The 14,752-nt window shown below is 31.8% G+C and overlaps 1 protein-coding gene and 1 long non-coding RNA gene across 6 annotated transcripts in view; one reads left to right on the top strand and one right to left on the bottom strand.

The window, feature by feature from the left end:
* LOC129905220 (receptor-type tyrosine-protein phosphatase mu) overlaps nt 1-14,752 on the bottom strand; it is a 1,191,339-nt gene that overhangs the window by 156,028 nt on the left and 1,020,559 nt on the right. The window lies entirely within an intron of this gene.
* LOC129905247 (uncharacterized) lies at nt 4,469-5,044 on the top strand. The gene is made up of 3 exons (XR_008770590.1): nt 4,469-4,657; nt 4,752-4,831; nt 4,913-5,044. It is a non-coding gene; the product is annotated as an uncharacterized LOC129905247 (long non-coding RNA).

Raw genomic sequence — 14,752 nt, 5'->3', positions numbered from 1 at the left:
AAACAACAGAGTAGTGTTCTCGAAAAAATTGAGACACAACGCAAAGAACAGAGAGAACAAATGGAACAAAAACGCACAGAGCAAAAGAACCTTCTAGATGAACAGAAAAACCTCATCGAAGGTAAGCTTGATGCTATCGAGAACAATTTCGTTGCTCTTGATGCTTCCAACAAAGGTGTTGAAAAACAATCTCAAGAAAAGTTCGAGAAAGTTGAAGAAAAACTCGAGAAAGAAGAAACAAAATTCGATGACAAATTGAAAGGAATGGAAGTTAAAATGCAAAGTTTTACCGAAGAACTTGACAAGGTTCGGAAAATTAAGGTGCGAGAAAGTTCTGGTGAGTATTTAAAGAAGAAAGAAATGCATCCACCAACCTTTGATGGACAAAGTTCTTGGTCGATCTACAAGAAACAGTTTGAGGTAGCTGCCACAACAAATGGCTGGGATGACGAAGACAAATGTATAGCGCTGACTCTTGCTCTTAGAGGTCCTGCTGCTGAGTTGTTACAAACTTTACCACCAGAAAAGAATGGTAACTTTAACGCTCTTGTCCAGGTCATTGAAAAACGCTTTGGAGATGGCCATATGCAGGAAGTCTTCCGCGTCCAACTCAATACAAGAGTCCAGAAAAGAGGAGAAACTCTGCAACAACTCCAAGCAGATATTGAAAGGTTAGCTCATCTGGCATATCCGACAGCAGGAGACGACATTATCAATCAGTTTGCAACAGAAGCCTTTGTACGTGCTGTATCTGATATAAATCTTCAGCGAGCAATTCGAACAGCTGGAAAACGTTCCCTTCCTGAAGCATTAGCGTTCGCACGAAGTTGCAGTGGAGGAATGCTCTTGTCAAAAACTCGCATTCCAAAGAAACCAACGAGACGGAGCTGCTCGATGCTGGAACTGTAACAAGACAGGACATCTCCAGCAGCAGTGCAGATTGCCACCAACAAGAACTACTTGCGAACACTGTGGATATAGGAATATTGCCCAACAACACGTAAGCGATACAACCAACACTCATGCTCAGCTTGATTCCCATTCGGGGAAACGAGTAAGAACCAACTTCGAGGGGCAGAAGCTGGTTTCTGGTATCGATGGCCCCAGAACCACAATTCAAGTCTCACAGACTAAACGAGACAACAAAAGTCTGACAGTGGAGGCAATCATAAACAGCGAACAACACGTGGCTACAATTGACACCGGTGCCACCGCCTCTATTGTACGAAGAGACTTGGTAAAGATACATGGCTACATAACACCAACAGCTACCGTCTGAAGACCGCCACAGGAGAAGCAGCAAGAGTGTACCCAGTCAAAATAATAGTTTCCCAAATTTTCGAAGTTTTGTCGCGCATACTTTTTTCCTTGAATATTTTTATTTATTTTTATTATTTTTATTGACTAAATATTCCTTCATAAAAATATAATTTGTATTATAAATGGTTTGGCATCATGCCGTCTACCAGATTGACGTTTATTCATTTATGTTTTTTTTTAATTGTTAATCTACATTTGGAAGTAAAGTATTATAATTTGTATTTATTAATTACCATTGCAACTAATAAAAAAAAAAAAATCTGTAAGAAGGCTAGAAAGTGAAAACAAAAAATATCTTTGTTTTTCAAATAGAGGTAAAGTTAATTTTTCCGGTCTGAATTTAATTAATTAATGTTTTGTGTAGTGTTGTCATTAAGATTAACTAGTTACATGTCTCACGTTTTCTCGACCGCCATACAACTTTTTTTACTTTTCAAAATGAAGTCAAAATTTTCAAAAAAACAAATTTTCGAAAAATGTGTCAAAACTGCCAAATAAGATCAAAAAGACAGTTTTTTTTTATCTTTTAATGAGCAGGTATCATCTTTGGAACATTTTTGACGATAAACAAAAATTAAAAACATATATAAAAGTTTTGTGCTTCAAGTTAAGCGAAAAAAAGACAAAAAAGGTGGAAGACACATTGGACCGCTCTTTAAACATGAATTTCATTTTACTTGACCAATAAAAGGTAACTAAATAAAAAAAAGCAGTAGATAGTGAAACAAAAGTAAAAAAAAATTTTTAAAAAATAAAAACGGGAAAAATATAATAAACGGAAGGTTAAAAGTCTCCTAAGTGTACCTATCCATTAGGAAATCCTCTGGAACCACTAAACCACTGGAATTTTCAACTAATGAGGCATTATCATTGATGAATGATTCTTTTCTGTCGGAACATCTTAAACAAGTTCAATGCAAAAAGCAAGCAAGTGTAAAAGGCCAGAAATAGGGTCACGAAAAAATGTAGAGAATTATTAGCTTGAAAAACATCGAAGGTAATATAAACACAGTTGTTTTTAATAGGCCCTTATGTTTCAACTTTTCATCGCACAAAAAGGAGTTACTTTTTCAAATTATCTGCAGATATTTTTAAAGGTGATGCAATTTTTTATGATTGTGAAACATATTTAATTAAAATCATTGCTAAAATTTTAATTCAAAGAATGATATTTAATACAGTAAAATAAGGAGAAAAAAGGGGTTAATCTCGGAATGAATGTTAGTAGAAATTTTTTTTGCTCAATATCTTCCTTTTGCCATTCTATAACATATCTCAAAAGTCTAGAAAAATCTCATGTCCGCTTGTCGCGATTTCAAGGTCAAATCGCGAAATGGAGATTTTCAAAATTAGCAAAAATACGCTATGGTATTATATACACATATGATACATGATTTCAAGGTATTTTTTAATACTGATTCCAAAAAATCTAAAATCAAGACAATCTGACGTCTCTGGAAAAAGTTATACCTGTTTTTCATCTGTCAACTCATATTATTATAACAGTTGCAAACTTACTGCCGAAAAACCCTTAAAAGTTATGGTAGATGAACCAAATTTTGCATGAAGATTTTAGAATCCATCATTATTAAAAATCAAAACAATCCATTACAAAAAATATATATATTTACGAAATAATGGTATTTTTTGATGGAGGGGCAAATTTTAGGATATGCACTAAAGAAGATTCTTGTTCATCTTAGGAATAAGTGCTAATAGGCTAATTTTTCATTTTAATCTTTGTTAGGATATTCTTTAACTACCCTCAAAAATCTAAAAAAATCTCATGTCCGCAAGTCCTAATTTTCTTGGTTTGAAGATAAGGTGCAGATTTGAAAAAAATGAAAAACTACTCATTGTATATATATTCTGATAGTACTCTCATGAAGTAGAATTTTCTATTTTGCGTCGCCACCGCTGGGATCGCTAGTTTATTTTATGTTTGAACCTTATGCAGAAAATTGAAGTGCAGATCTACCAAAAGATGTCGCTAAAGTATTTTCATGGATTGATAGTACTATAGAAATATATATACAATGAACTACTCTTCAGATATTTGTGTCAGGTCAACATGAATAAGGTACATTACTTTTCAGGGATGGTCATATTGACTTGTTTGTGGGTTTTGTTGGAATCAGCGTTAAAAAATACCTTGAAATGATATGGGTTATGTTGGTATACATATAAGAATCTAAAGTTTTCTTATTATTTTTTTTAAATCTGCACCTAACTTAGTTTAACCTGGAAAATTAGAACTTGCGGACATGAGATTTTTTAGATTTTTGACATAAGTTATAGAATATCCAAACAAAGATAGAAACAAAAAAATTAGCCTATTAGCACTAATTCCAAGATTGTATACCAGGATGTTTTTTAGTGCACATCCCAAAATTTCCCCTTTTCTCAAAAAATACCATTTTGTCATAGATATAAATGTTTTTTTTTTTGCATTGCATTGTTTTGATTCTAAATGATAATGGACATGAAAACCCTCATACAAAATATGATTCCGCTACCATTACTTTTAAGGGTTTTTCGGTAGTAAGTTAGCAACTGTTATAATAATATGGGTTGAAAGATGAAAAACAGGTATAACTTTTTTTAGAGACGTCAGATTGCCTTGATTTTAGATTTTTTGGAATCAGCATAAAAAAATACCTTGAAATCATGTATCATATGTGTATATAATACCATAGCCTATTTTTGCTAATTTTGAAAATCTCCATTTCGCGATTAGACCTTGAAATCGCGACAAGCGGGCATGAGATTTTTCTAGACTTTTGAGATATGTTATAGAATGGCAAAAGGAAGATATTGAGCAAAAAAAATGTCTACTAACATTCATTCCGAGGTTAAACCCTTATTTGACTGGATTAATTGGGAAAATAAATCATGTATGTCACCTGTCAAAGACGTGTGTAAAAGTTCTATTTCTTAATAAAAACTAATTATTCTGCCTCTCTTTTTTCGTGAATAACAATAGAGCTTTTATTTATTGAGATTTTTAAGCGTTTTTTTTAAATAATTAAGTATATCCAATCATAGAATATGTTTATGGAAACATAAGTTCAAATACTATAAAAATGTATTTTTTCATCCCCATTTTGACCCACTTTTTGCAGAAATTTTTTAAAAAATCTTTCTTTTTTATAGAATTTTATCTATTCACATTAATTTGTTTAAAACTGTTTAGAAAAAAAGTCGATTTAACGCGAGTTATTAATTTTGTCCAGCTAGATTCGTGATTGGCCACACTGTGCACTGGTGGGAAAAATAAGCAACTACATATACACATAAAAAATCAGAAGTCATAAGAATACATTTGTTTTTCATTCAGGTAAAATAATAATTAATAATTAAAAAATATAAATGAATTTAATTTCAGAAAAATTACATGCAAATAACTTTAATTACATTTTTTATTTCCATAGCATTCAAGTTTTTCCCCAAAAACTTAGTCACAATCAGAAAAAAGGAGAAATAAAAGAGATCCATTTGATGGCTCTATTCTGTGAGTATTATTTGCCACAAATTTTTATTTTGCACAATAAAAATAATGTAATAACCAAATACTTTTTTCAATTATTCCAAGATCAAGTGCAGAATAATCTTCTACTGGTTGTCGTCAAAGCACAGAAGGTACTGCAAAGGTCAACATTTTCAGCATCTTCATCAACGGCTATGTTTCCAACTATCATATTAATTTGCTCTTCATGATTAGTGCTCCTTCAGTACAATCTTCACATTTTTGTGTAGAAAAAATGTTAACTATATTTGTATTTCTTTTTGCATATGAGCCAATCACATGTATAATATCAATTAATGAAATAAATACCTTCTTGCAAGGGATAAAGTTCTAGCAAAAAATCGTTATGTTATTTGATCATATTGTGGTGTAACCATGGATTTTGGATGAGTCTTTGAAGAAAAGAAACCCCGAACATATTTTTGGGAGATGAAATATAAATTTTAGGTTTTCTTTATGATTGCACTGTTGCAGTGTCCATGATAAGCAATCACTCTTGTCTGAAATATAACAAACAAGATTAAATTCAAGCTCCATTAACTTTGTAAAGTTGACAACCCGCCAATTTTTCGTTCATATGACAAATTTGAAGAACAAAACGCAAAGAAAAATTAACAGATTAAAGGCTTAACTACATTCAACTTCAAAAAGTACAAAAGTGGAAAAATGTTTTGTCTTGTACCAACACACTCCGAAATTCTATCTTCTATCTCAGAAAAACAAAAGTAAAATCTAAAAAGGTTTTAACTTTCACTTTTTGAAAATTGTTCAATTTTTGAAAACACCAACACATTTAAATAGGGAGTTAACAAAAATGATAACTAGATGTCGCTTGTAAAGAAAACTTTTGATGAAAACGCCTTTTTTTGACATTGTTTTTTTTTTTATTGGTAGCAAAAAATATAGAAGTCACAAATGAATATCAGCACCAAAGTGGAAGTTTTTTTGTAAATTATTTGTTTTACAGTATTTTAAAACTTTATTTTTACAGATTATACTGGAAAAATGGGTTACAACATTCACCTACATTGAGTCGACGAGTCGTTTGTTTATTTTTTTTTTAACTGACAAATGTCACTTAAATTCATAAGTGTTACCAGCTCAAAAAAAAATAATGAACTCTTTTTCGCGAGGAGATGTCGCTATGGTATGTGTGTAAAAGCTTTTCACTTTTTGTAAAGCTTTTCACTTTTTCACTTTTTTAATTTTTTTCAAAAAGTGGCCAATATAGTTAAGCCTTAACTACATTGGCTCAAAAAGTGAAAAAGTACAAAAGTAAAAATTTTCAAACGCATTTTAGTATAGTTTTTCGGGCTGGACAATTAAAACAAATGATGCAGAAAGCTTATTTTTTGGTCTTAAAAAACAATTTGTATACTCTTTTTCAAAAAACAATTGCGCTAGCCAGAAAAAAAATATTTTCACTTTTGTACTTTTCCAAAAAGTGGTGTATGTAGTTAAGCTTAACTTAACTAGTTAAGCTTAACTACATACAACACTTTTTGAAAAAGTACAAAAGTGAAAATATTTTTTTCTGGCTAGCGCAATTTTGTTTTGATAAAGAGTATAAAAATTGATTTTTAGGCCAAAAAAATAAGCTTCCTGCATCATTTGTTTTAATTTCCCACTCCGAAAAACTGTTCAAATTTGCTTTTGAAAATTTTCACTTTGGTACTTTTTCACTTTTTGAACCAATGAAGTTAAAGGCTTAAAGGCGTTTTTCTGGCGAGCGCAATTTTTTCTGAAAAAGAGTATACAAATTGTTTTTTAGACCAAAAAATAAGCTTTCCTCATCATTTGTTTTAGTTTTCCAGCCCTAAAAACTATACATAAATGCGTTTGAAAATTTTCACTTTTGTACTTTTTCACTTTTTGAGCCAATGTAACTAAGGCTTATAGCCTGTTTTCACTAGGGCAAATGAGATGATTTCGATCAAATTTGCCAAATAAGGTTCGAAATGAGATAATTTCACATACAAATTTCAAATTTGAAATGAGATAATTTCCATCTCATTTCGATGAAATGAGCTAGGAAATTAAGTAACAACTCTATGAACGCACCCAAAACGTTATTGTGAATAGAGCACAACAGCACAACTTTGACAAACGTCAAAAAAAAAATTAAATTTCACTCAAAAAAGTTAGTTAACCATCGGTAATTATTTACTACATAACAAAACAATTTATAATAATTATATTTGTTCTGTAAATTATACCATCAATGTGATAAGAAATTGCAAAAAATATATTCCATTTAAAATGAAGTTTTTGACAACATTCACTCTCGTTTCCTTTGGATCGTCGCGATGAGCGAAGAAAATATGCTAAATTTGAAAAACTGAAAAATTTCTTTGCCGACATAAATCATCACCCACAAGTACTGCGCCACAGCAAACCATTGAAAGTGGTCAAAACTCAGCCCCGAGTATATTGTTCCAAAAGCACGGAGAACTTGCAAGCAGTACGAATCAACGTAGTTCCAAACAGTTCAACAGTTTCTCTGTGGCCAAATCAACATACATACGAAAGCCAACAGCGATTACCGATTTTTAAAGTTATTTCAAAAATTGCCAATCAAAATTTTATTGATACGAATTTGAACCCAAACTTTAGAACTTGGTACACTTTTACATCTCATTACTTTTTGTGTCAGCATAATTTCAACATAGGTGAACTTGGCTCTTTTTTTAACAGTAATTTTTTTGTTGTGATTTCACTTCTTTTTGCAAGGTATGGCTGTAGAATTGAAAATATCTGGCTGAAGTTCTCAAACTTTAAATTTTTTCCTTTGTATAAACTACCAGCTCTACCATTCTACCAAATTTCAATAATCTACGATAATCAGAAAGGCTCTATAATATTTTATGAAAATTCAGCGGAAATGGGCGGTTGCCACGCCCCACAGTGCGTCGATTGTATGGAGATGTTGGAAAAAAATCAAATTTTTGAAAATAAGTTGAGTTTGGAAAAAAAATTGTTTTTAAATGTTATTACAACACGTTTTACAAACTTTGGCGAAATTTCCACGCCCCCTGCCACGCCCACTCCTGAGTGTGCATATTTATATCTAGAAAACGGCTTGCACAATTTGAATAAAATTGAAGAAATTTGATTATCTAGGCGAGTTCAAAAATACAAAATAGTGTCGACCTTATTCGCCCCCTGCCACGCCTACTTTTGTATACATTATTCAATCCAGGAACTTGTTTGTATGGGAATTCGGGAAAAAATAAAAAAACAAGTGTTTTGCTAAGATTTCTTGATTTTCAGGCTCTAAATTTGATTGCATATTTAGTTTTGACTTCATTAACTGCAAAACACCACGCAATCGGGCTGTTGGGTTGGAAAAACAAGCATCAAAAAGCTCCCTAGCGGAACACATTATGTAAAAAATACTCGTAAACAAACACTTTTTGCAAGAGAAAGAGCAGGCTTCTGCAAAAAAAACTTACTTTTTTTAAAAGGTATAATTGTTTACTTTCTTTAAATAAAAACACTTTTTTCCCATCGGACCCCTCCAAAAATATATAGCTTATCGAAGTTAGTACTTAACACGCACAAAGAAGCTTTGATTTGGACTCTCAAAAAAAATATAAATTTACATGCAAAAAAAAAATAATGCAGTTAGAATAATTATATTTTCTCTCCTGAATATGAATCTAGCAAAAAAAATATCATATGTTCTTTTTTTCTTCAACAAATGCTCTTTTGACCGTTAACTAAAAATCTTACTCTCATTATTTTTTTTTTTTATTGATCTTCTGAGCATCTCTGACGACAGAAGATTGAACTTTATCATAAATTAACTGTTGATTCATTCACTCAGACTAATTACCAGGGGCGTACACTCCCTTGGGGCAAGCGGGGCGGCGCACACTGGGGAAATTTGTATGGGAGTGCGGAAAAAACTCAATAAAAACTGAACCACTGAATCGATTTGGATGAAATTTTCAGGAATGACAGCTTAAGTCGTAAGAAATCATTATTATTCATTTGCACCCACTGCCACGCCCTTTTAAAAATATTGTAAGAGTAATAAAGGATCCAGATATTGTTCTTAGAAAATATAAAAACTGCTATTAACAATTTACTTGTACCTAAAGCATTTTTTTTATTTGTTTGTATTATTGGAACATTACATTAAATGGAAACGAATAACTCATAATACTGTTGTCCCGAATTATAGTTAAAAAATACTCAAAAAACCACTTCTATCACATTTTATACAATTTAAAATAGATTGGCATCACAAATTTTTCAAGAGTTTATTCTGTTAAGAGAGCCATTACTCACTTAAATGACTCTGATTCTTCTTAGTAAAGGCATCTATTCTGTGACATTCTTCGTATGAAATGCTAAAAACTGCCATTATTATAAAACATTTAAGCTACATACCCATGTATAACGAAAATTCATTTTTCTGAAGCAAGGTCAGCAAATCAAATGTAATTTTTATGAAGTAGATTTATAAAAAAAAAATCATGTGTGGAATTCACACGTGGTAGAAATGAAACCTTAAAAAATCATTTTTCTTGGAAAAACAAAATGGAAAACATCTAACTTTTTTCCCATCACCTTTAAATCCATTTTTTTTAATGACAACTTATAATAAATTTTATATCATCTGAAATCTTATTATTGACGCTTCAATCATATTTTTACGAAACCTACAAAAAAAAAGTAAGAATTTTTTAAAGCCAAAGCCAACCATGTCAAAATTCCAAACTGATATTACGGTACTTCCTACACTGATGGCTGGTCATCGGCAACAGAGATCTGTTGCCGATGACCAGCAGGTGTTTTGAGGTATTTTTCAAGTTTTTCAATTTTAGATTGTGTAACTTTTAGAACACATACCGTTATGTGTGATATATATTACACGAAAGGTAAAATTATTAGCATGCGTATTAAAGTTAAATCAAATTTTCTATATCTATAAAAACAAAAAAGTTATAATCGATTGATTTTTCCTGTCGCTTTTTCGTTTCATCGTGTTTCAAATCACTACGATACTAAAGAAGTTTTCACTTCAAAAAGTGTTGCGAATTAATTTTACTTTCTCCATTTGTCTTTTCGGATAAAGATCTCTAGCTTGCAGCCAAATAAATAAAAATCTGACAAAAACGAGATTTTCTACTTTTCAATTTTCTCGAAAACTAGAAGACATAGAAACATATGGTTTTCAGTGTTTGGTAAGGAATCAATTAAGGCAGTTTTCTTTATCATTCAATTTTGTATTTAAATCCCCAGTCTTGACAAAAATAGTATTGGACGTGTTTTTTTTTATTTTTTTTTCAAAATTTTGACATTGAAATCGATCATTTCAAAAACAATTAACTTAAAGAACTTAATTTAAAAGCTAGAATTAAGCGTACTGTTCTGGCTTTAAAAAAAGGTATCATTTATAACTGTAAGTGTTACCATTGATTTTTAATATTTTTTTTGTTATTTTAAGTAATTTTTAAGAAAATCATTTTTGCGACCAAATGAAGTTTTCAATTGCCAGTAAAAAACGCAGTGGCACCTAGTGGCACCCAAATTTGGCCTCTATGGAAAGGTAATTTCATAAGGAAAATGTTTTTAATAGTCTCTAACTGTAGGCAAGTGTAGCTAAAATTATATATACAAAAATATGAAAAAATCAAGCCATTTTTTTCTCTTTTCTTTAAATAATTATATAAAATAATTAACATCTTTAAAATTAATAATTTATTCGATTTACAATAGACAAATTATGGCATCTTTACGGAAAAATAAAAGTTTATGAGTCAGCTCAAGCAAAAAAAAAATTACACAACTTTAATTTCAGGGTATTTTCACGTCGTTTTTTATACTTTCAACAACTTGTCCCTTTACAAAGCTCTAAAGAGTAAACTACAAGTCCGATTTTAGTAATTCTTTCTGATTTTGATTCAGATTTTATTCTAGAATTTAGAAATAGTGTTGAAAATGTTCTCCGAGGTACTTAAAATTTTTGACTTTTTTCCGCAAAATCCCCAGTGTGCGGCGCCCCGGGGCCCCCGACCGACCCCAGGGCCCCCACTGGAGACAATGTAAAGAAGGAAACTGTTAGCATAAATTGGGTTACGAAGTAAATTAAAATGTATTTGAATCATTTCGGATACAAGGGAGACACATTATGTCATTGATTATGTCATTGTTTTTAAATCAATATATATTGAAAATTAAATTAAAAAAAAATGTTTTTTGAATTAAATTATATTTATTGATGGATTACTAAATATTACTTAAGAGCCCCAAAAAAAATGACTTCGGGGCTCTAAAAATATTATTTGAAGGATCCCAAAAAATAATTTTTCAGGAACCCCGTTAGTTGAGAGGCAATCAAATATTAATTTGGGGGCCTCAAAATCTATTTTTTAAGGAGCCCAAAAATATTCATCAAATTTTCTGATGGCATGACAAATATTATTTGAGGATCCTCAAAAGCTATTACTTCAGTGGTTCAAAACAATCAAATGGAAAATTAAATATCAATTCAACATAAATACATCAGGGCCCAAAACAAAACATTACGTTATTGGTGGCATTCCAAATATTACTTCAGAACAGAGGCCCCAACACCTATTAATTCTTGGCTCCAAAAAAATTATTTTACTTAATTTTGAGGCCCAAAAAATAATTTTTCAGGGGCCCCAAAAGAAATAAACTATGTTCGATGATGGAAAATCAAAGGAGTACATTTTACTTCAGAACAGAGACCCCAAGAACTATCAATTTTAAGCTAAAAAAAAATTTATTTTAGGGACCTCTAAATATCTAATTTTTGGGGGCCCCAAAATTAATTTTAAGTAAATATAGCAAAGTGCATATTAAACATTAAAATAAACCTAAAAATAAATAATCCACACAAAAAAAATTTATGGTGAATACGTACTTTTTTTTGTATCTAAGGGGCACCCAAATATCAAAGGGGCCCCAAAATGTAGTATTGCCCCGGGGCCACGGCGACTCAACGTACGCCACTGCTAATTACCTTGAATTTGGCATACTTGCTCCACATTTTTGTAATTTTTTTTTTTTGATTTTTTTCCACTAGTCGCCGCACTGTGCGCCCCCTGGCTGAAATTCTCTTACCTAAAATTATTTCCTTTGTATTTACTACCAGCTCTACCATTCTACCAAATTTCAAGATTCTACGATAATCAGAAGAGCTGTATAATATTTTATGAAAATTCAGCGGAAATGGGCGGTTGCCACGCCACCCTGGCTTAAATTCTCAAATTTTAAATTTTTTCCTTTGTGTAACTACCAGCTCTACCGTTCTACAAAATTTCAAGATTCTACGATAATCAGAAGTGCTCTATAATATTTGATGAAAATTCAGCGGAAATGGGCGGATGCCACGCCTCCTGAAGAGAAAATCTCAAATTTTCGATTTTTCGCTTTGTATACACCACAAGTCCTATCACCGTGTAAAATTTCAAGCTTCTACGTTTACGGGAAGTTCTCCATAATTTTGATGATCTGTCAGTGAGTGAGTGAGTGAGTCAGTCAGTCAGTCAGTCAGTCAGTTACGGTTTTTGCGATTTTTGAAGCCCTATATCTCAGAAACTACTCATTGGAAGAGGCTGAAATTTTGTGAGGAGTTTGGTTTTGACCAGCTCAACAAATGTAGCGAGTTTGAAATTTCTAGCATCTCTGGTGTGGAAGTTAGAGGGGGGTCGAAAATGGCCTGAGTTCTTTCCTGTAAATAAGGGTGTAGTGCCAAATTTGCTAGAGAACTTGGCTGGGCACTACCGTGCCCCTTGATAAGCACCAAAGCGTAAGTTTTTTTTGTTAATCATTTGTTTTACAGTATTTTAAACTTTTAATTTGTGAATTGTTGGACAAATTAATTTGGATATCCGCATAGCTGAAATAACTAAAAAAAGATCTTGCAGAAATGCATAACACAAGAAGGCGAAAAATAGGAAATATGTAAAACCCATTTAAAGAAAAGAAAACCAATAAAAAGTGTTTGTGTGTGAACATATTTTGTTTATTGTTATTTTGTATTTGTTTAGCTAAATTATTTAACTAATATTACACGGAGAATTTCGTATTATTTAATTCTTTTGCGTTTTGTTTTGTGTTTTACTGCCAAATGTCACTTAAATTCATAAGTGTTACCAGCTCCAAAAAAAAAGTTAATGAACTCTTTTTCGCGAGAAGATGTCGTTACGGTATGTGTGTAAAAGCTTTTCACTTTTTGTAAAGCTTTTCACTTTTTCACTTTTTGAATTTTTTCCAAAAAGTGGCCAATTTAGTTAAGCCTTTAAGGCTTAACTACATACACCACTTTTTGAAAAAGTACAAAAGTGAAAATATTTTTTTTCTGGCTAGCGCAATTTTTTTGTGAAAAAGAGTAGTGTTTTTTAAACCAAAAAATAAGCTTTCTGCATCATTTGTTTTATATTTCCAGCCCGAAAAACTATATAACAATCAGTTTGAAAATTTTCACTTTTGTATTTTTTCACTTTTTGAGCCAATGTAGTTAAGCTTTCTTAAACTTAAACTACACTTATTGCAAGACGAGCTTCGATTTTAACAAGAATTATGCTTTTAATTTATAGTTTGACCTTTTCTTTTTATGAAAAAAGGTTTTACTATTATTTAAACTTTTTATAAAAATAATTTATTTAAAGAACTTATTAATTTCCATATTGTTTTTCACAATTTCTGATACTTGATGTGTATAAGTAGTTTAAACTTCTTTCCGCCAGGGTACTTGGTCCAGTTGTCAATACAGCAGATCCCATCCACGGTCACCATTCAAAATATTCATCGCCACTTCCATCTCCAGAATATTTGCTCCAATGATATCCCGTTCTTCAACACAATTACTTCTCTTTAAAGCATGTAGGAGAGTACTATTTTTGGCGCTCTTCCATCCCCATAACTTTGTTCACATAGTCGAAGTGCAATTTGAGAATACTTTTATTGTTTCATACTTTCCTACCTAATTCTTAAAGCCTGAACTACATCAAAACACAAAGTCGAAAAAGTACAAAATGTAAACAAAGCTCAAAATATAGAAATCACATGTATATTTACCTGACATCTATTGGAAAAAAAAATAACTAAAAGAGCTCTTTTGTTTTTTGAAGTTTTAAATTTCAAATAAAAAAAAATTTGAAAAAGCAAATTACAGTCCACTCTATCTAAGTCGAATTTTCACACGACACGAAAATTGGTTCGAGTTTATATGAAATTCGAGTAAGAAAATCGCCAAAAAGTTCGATTTAGACGGAAATTTGACCTGGATGAAGTTCGACTTAAACGATACGATAATCAGAAGAGCTGTATAATATTTTATGAAAATTCAGCGGAAATGGGCGGTTGCCACGCCACCCTGGCTTAAATTCTCAAATTTTAAATTTTTTCCTTTGTGTAACTACCAGCTCTACCGTTCTACAAAATTTCAAGATTCTACGATAATCAGAAGTGCTCTATAATATTTGATGAAAATTCAGCGGAAATGGGCGGATGCCACGCCTCCTGAAGAGAAAATCTCAAATTTTCGATTTTTCGCTTTGTATACACCACAAGTCCTATCACCGTGTAAAATTTCAAGCTTCTACGTTTACGGGAAGTTCTCCATAATTTTGATGATCTGTCAGTGAGTGAGTGAGTGAGTGAGTCAGTCAGTCAGTCAGTCAGTTACGGTTTTTGCGATTTTTGAAGCCCTATATCTCAGAAACTACTCATTGGAAGAGGCTGAAATTTTGTGAGGAGTTTGGTTTTGACCAGCTCAACAAATGTAGCGAGTTTGAAATTTCTAGCATCTCTGGTGTGGAAGTTAGAGGGGGGTCGAAAATGGCCTGAGTTCTTTCCTGTAAATAAGGGTGTAGTGCCAAATTTGCTAGAGAACTTGGCTGGGCACTACCGTGCCCCTTGATAAGC

The sequence above is a fragment of the Episyrphus balteatus genome, chromosome 1 (genome assembly GCF_945859705.1).
Source record: "Episyrphus balteatus chromosome 1, idEpiBalt1.1, whole genome shotgun sequence".
Lineage (NCBI taxonomy): Eukaryota > Metazoa > Arthropoda > Insecta > Diptera > Syrphidae > Episyrphus > Episyrphus balteatus.
Note: the sequence above shows the minus strand (reverse complement) of the source record. Positions and strands in the feature narration are given on the sequence as shown.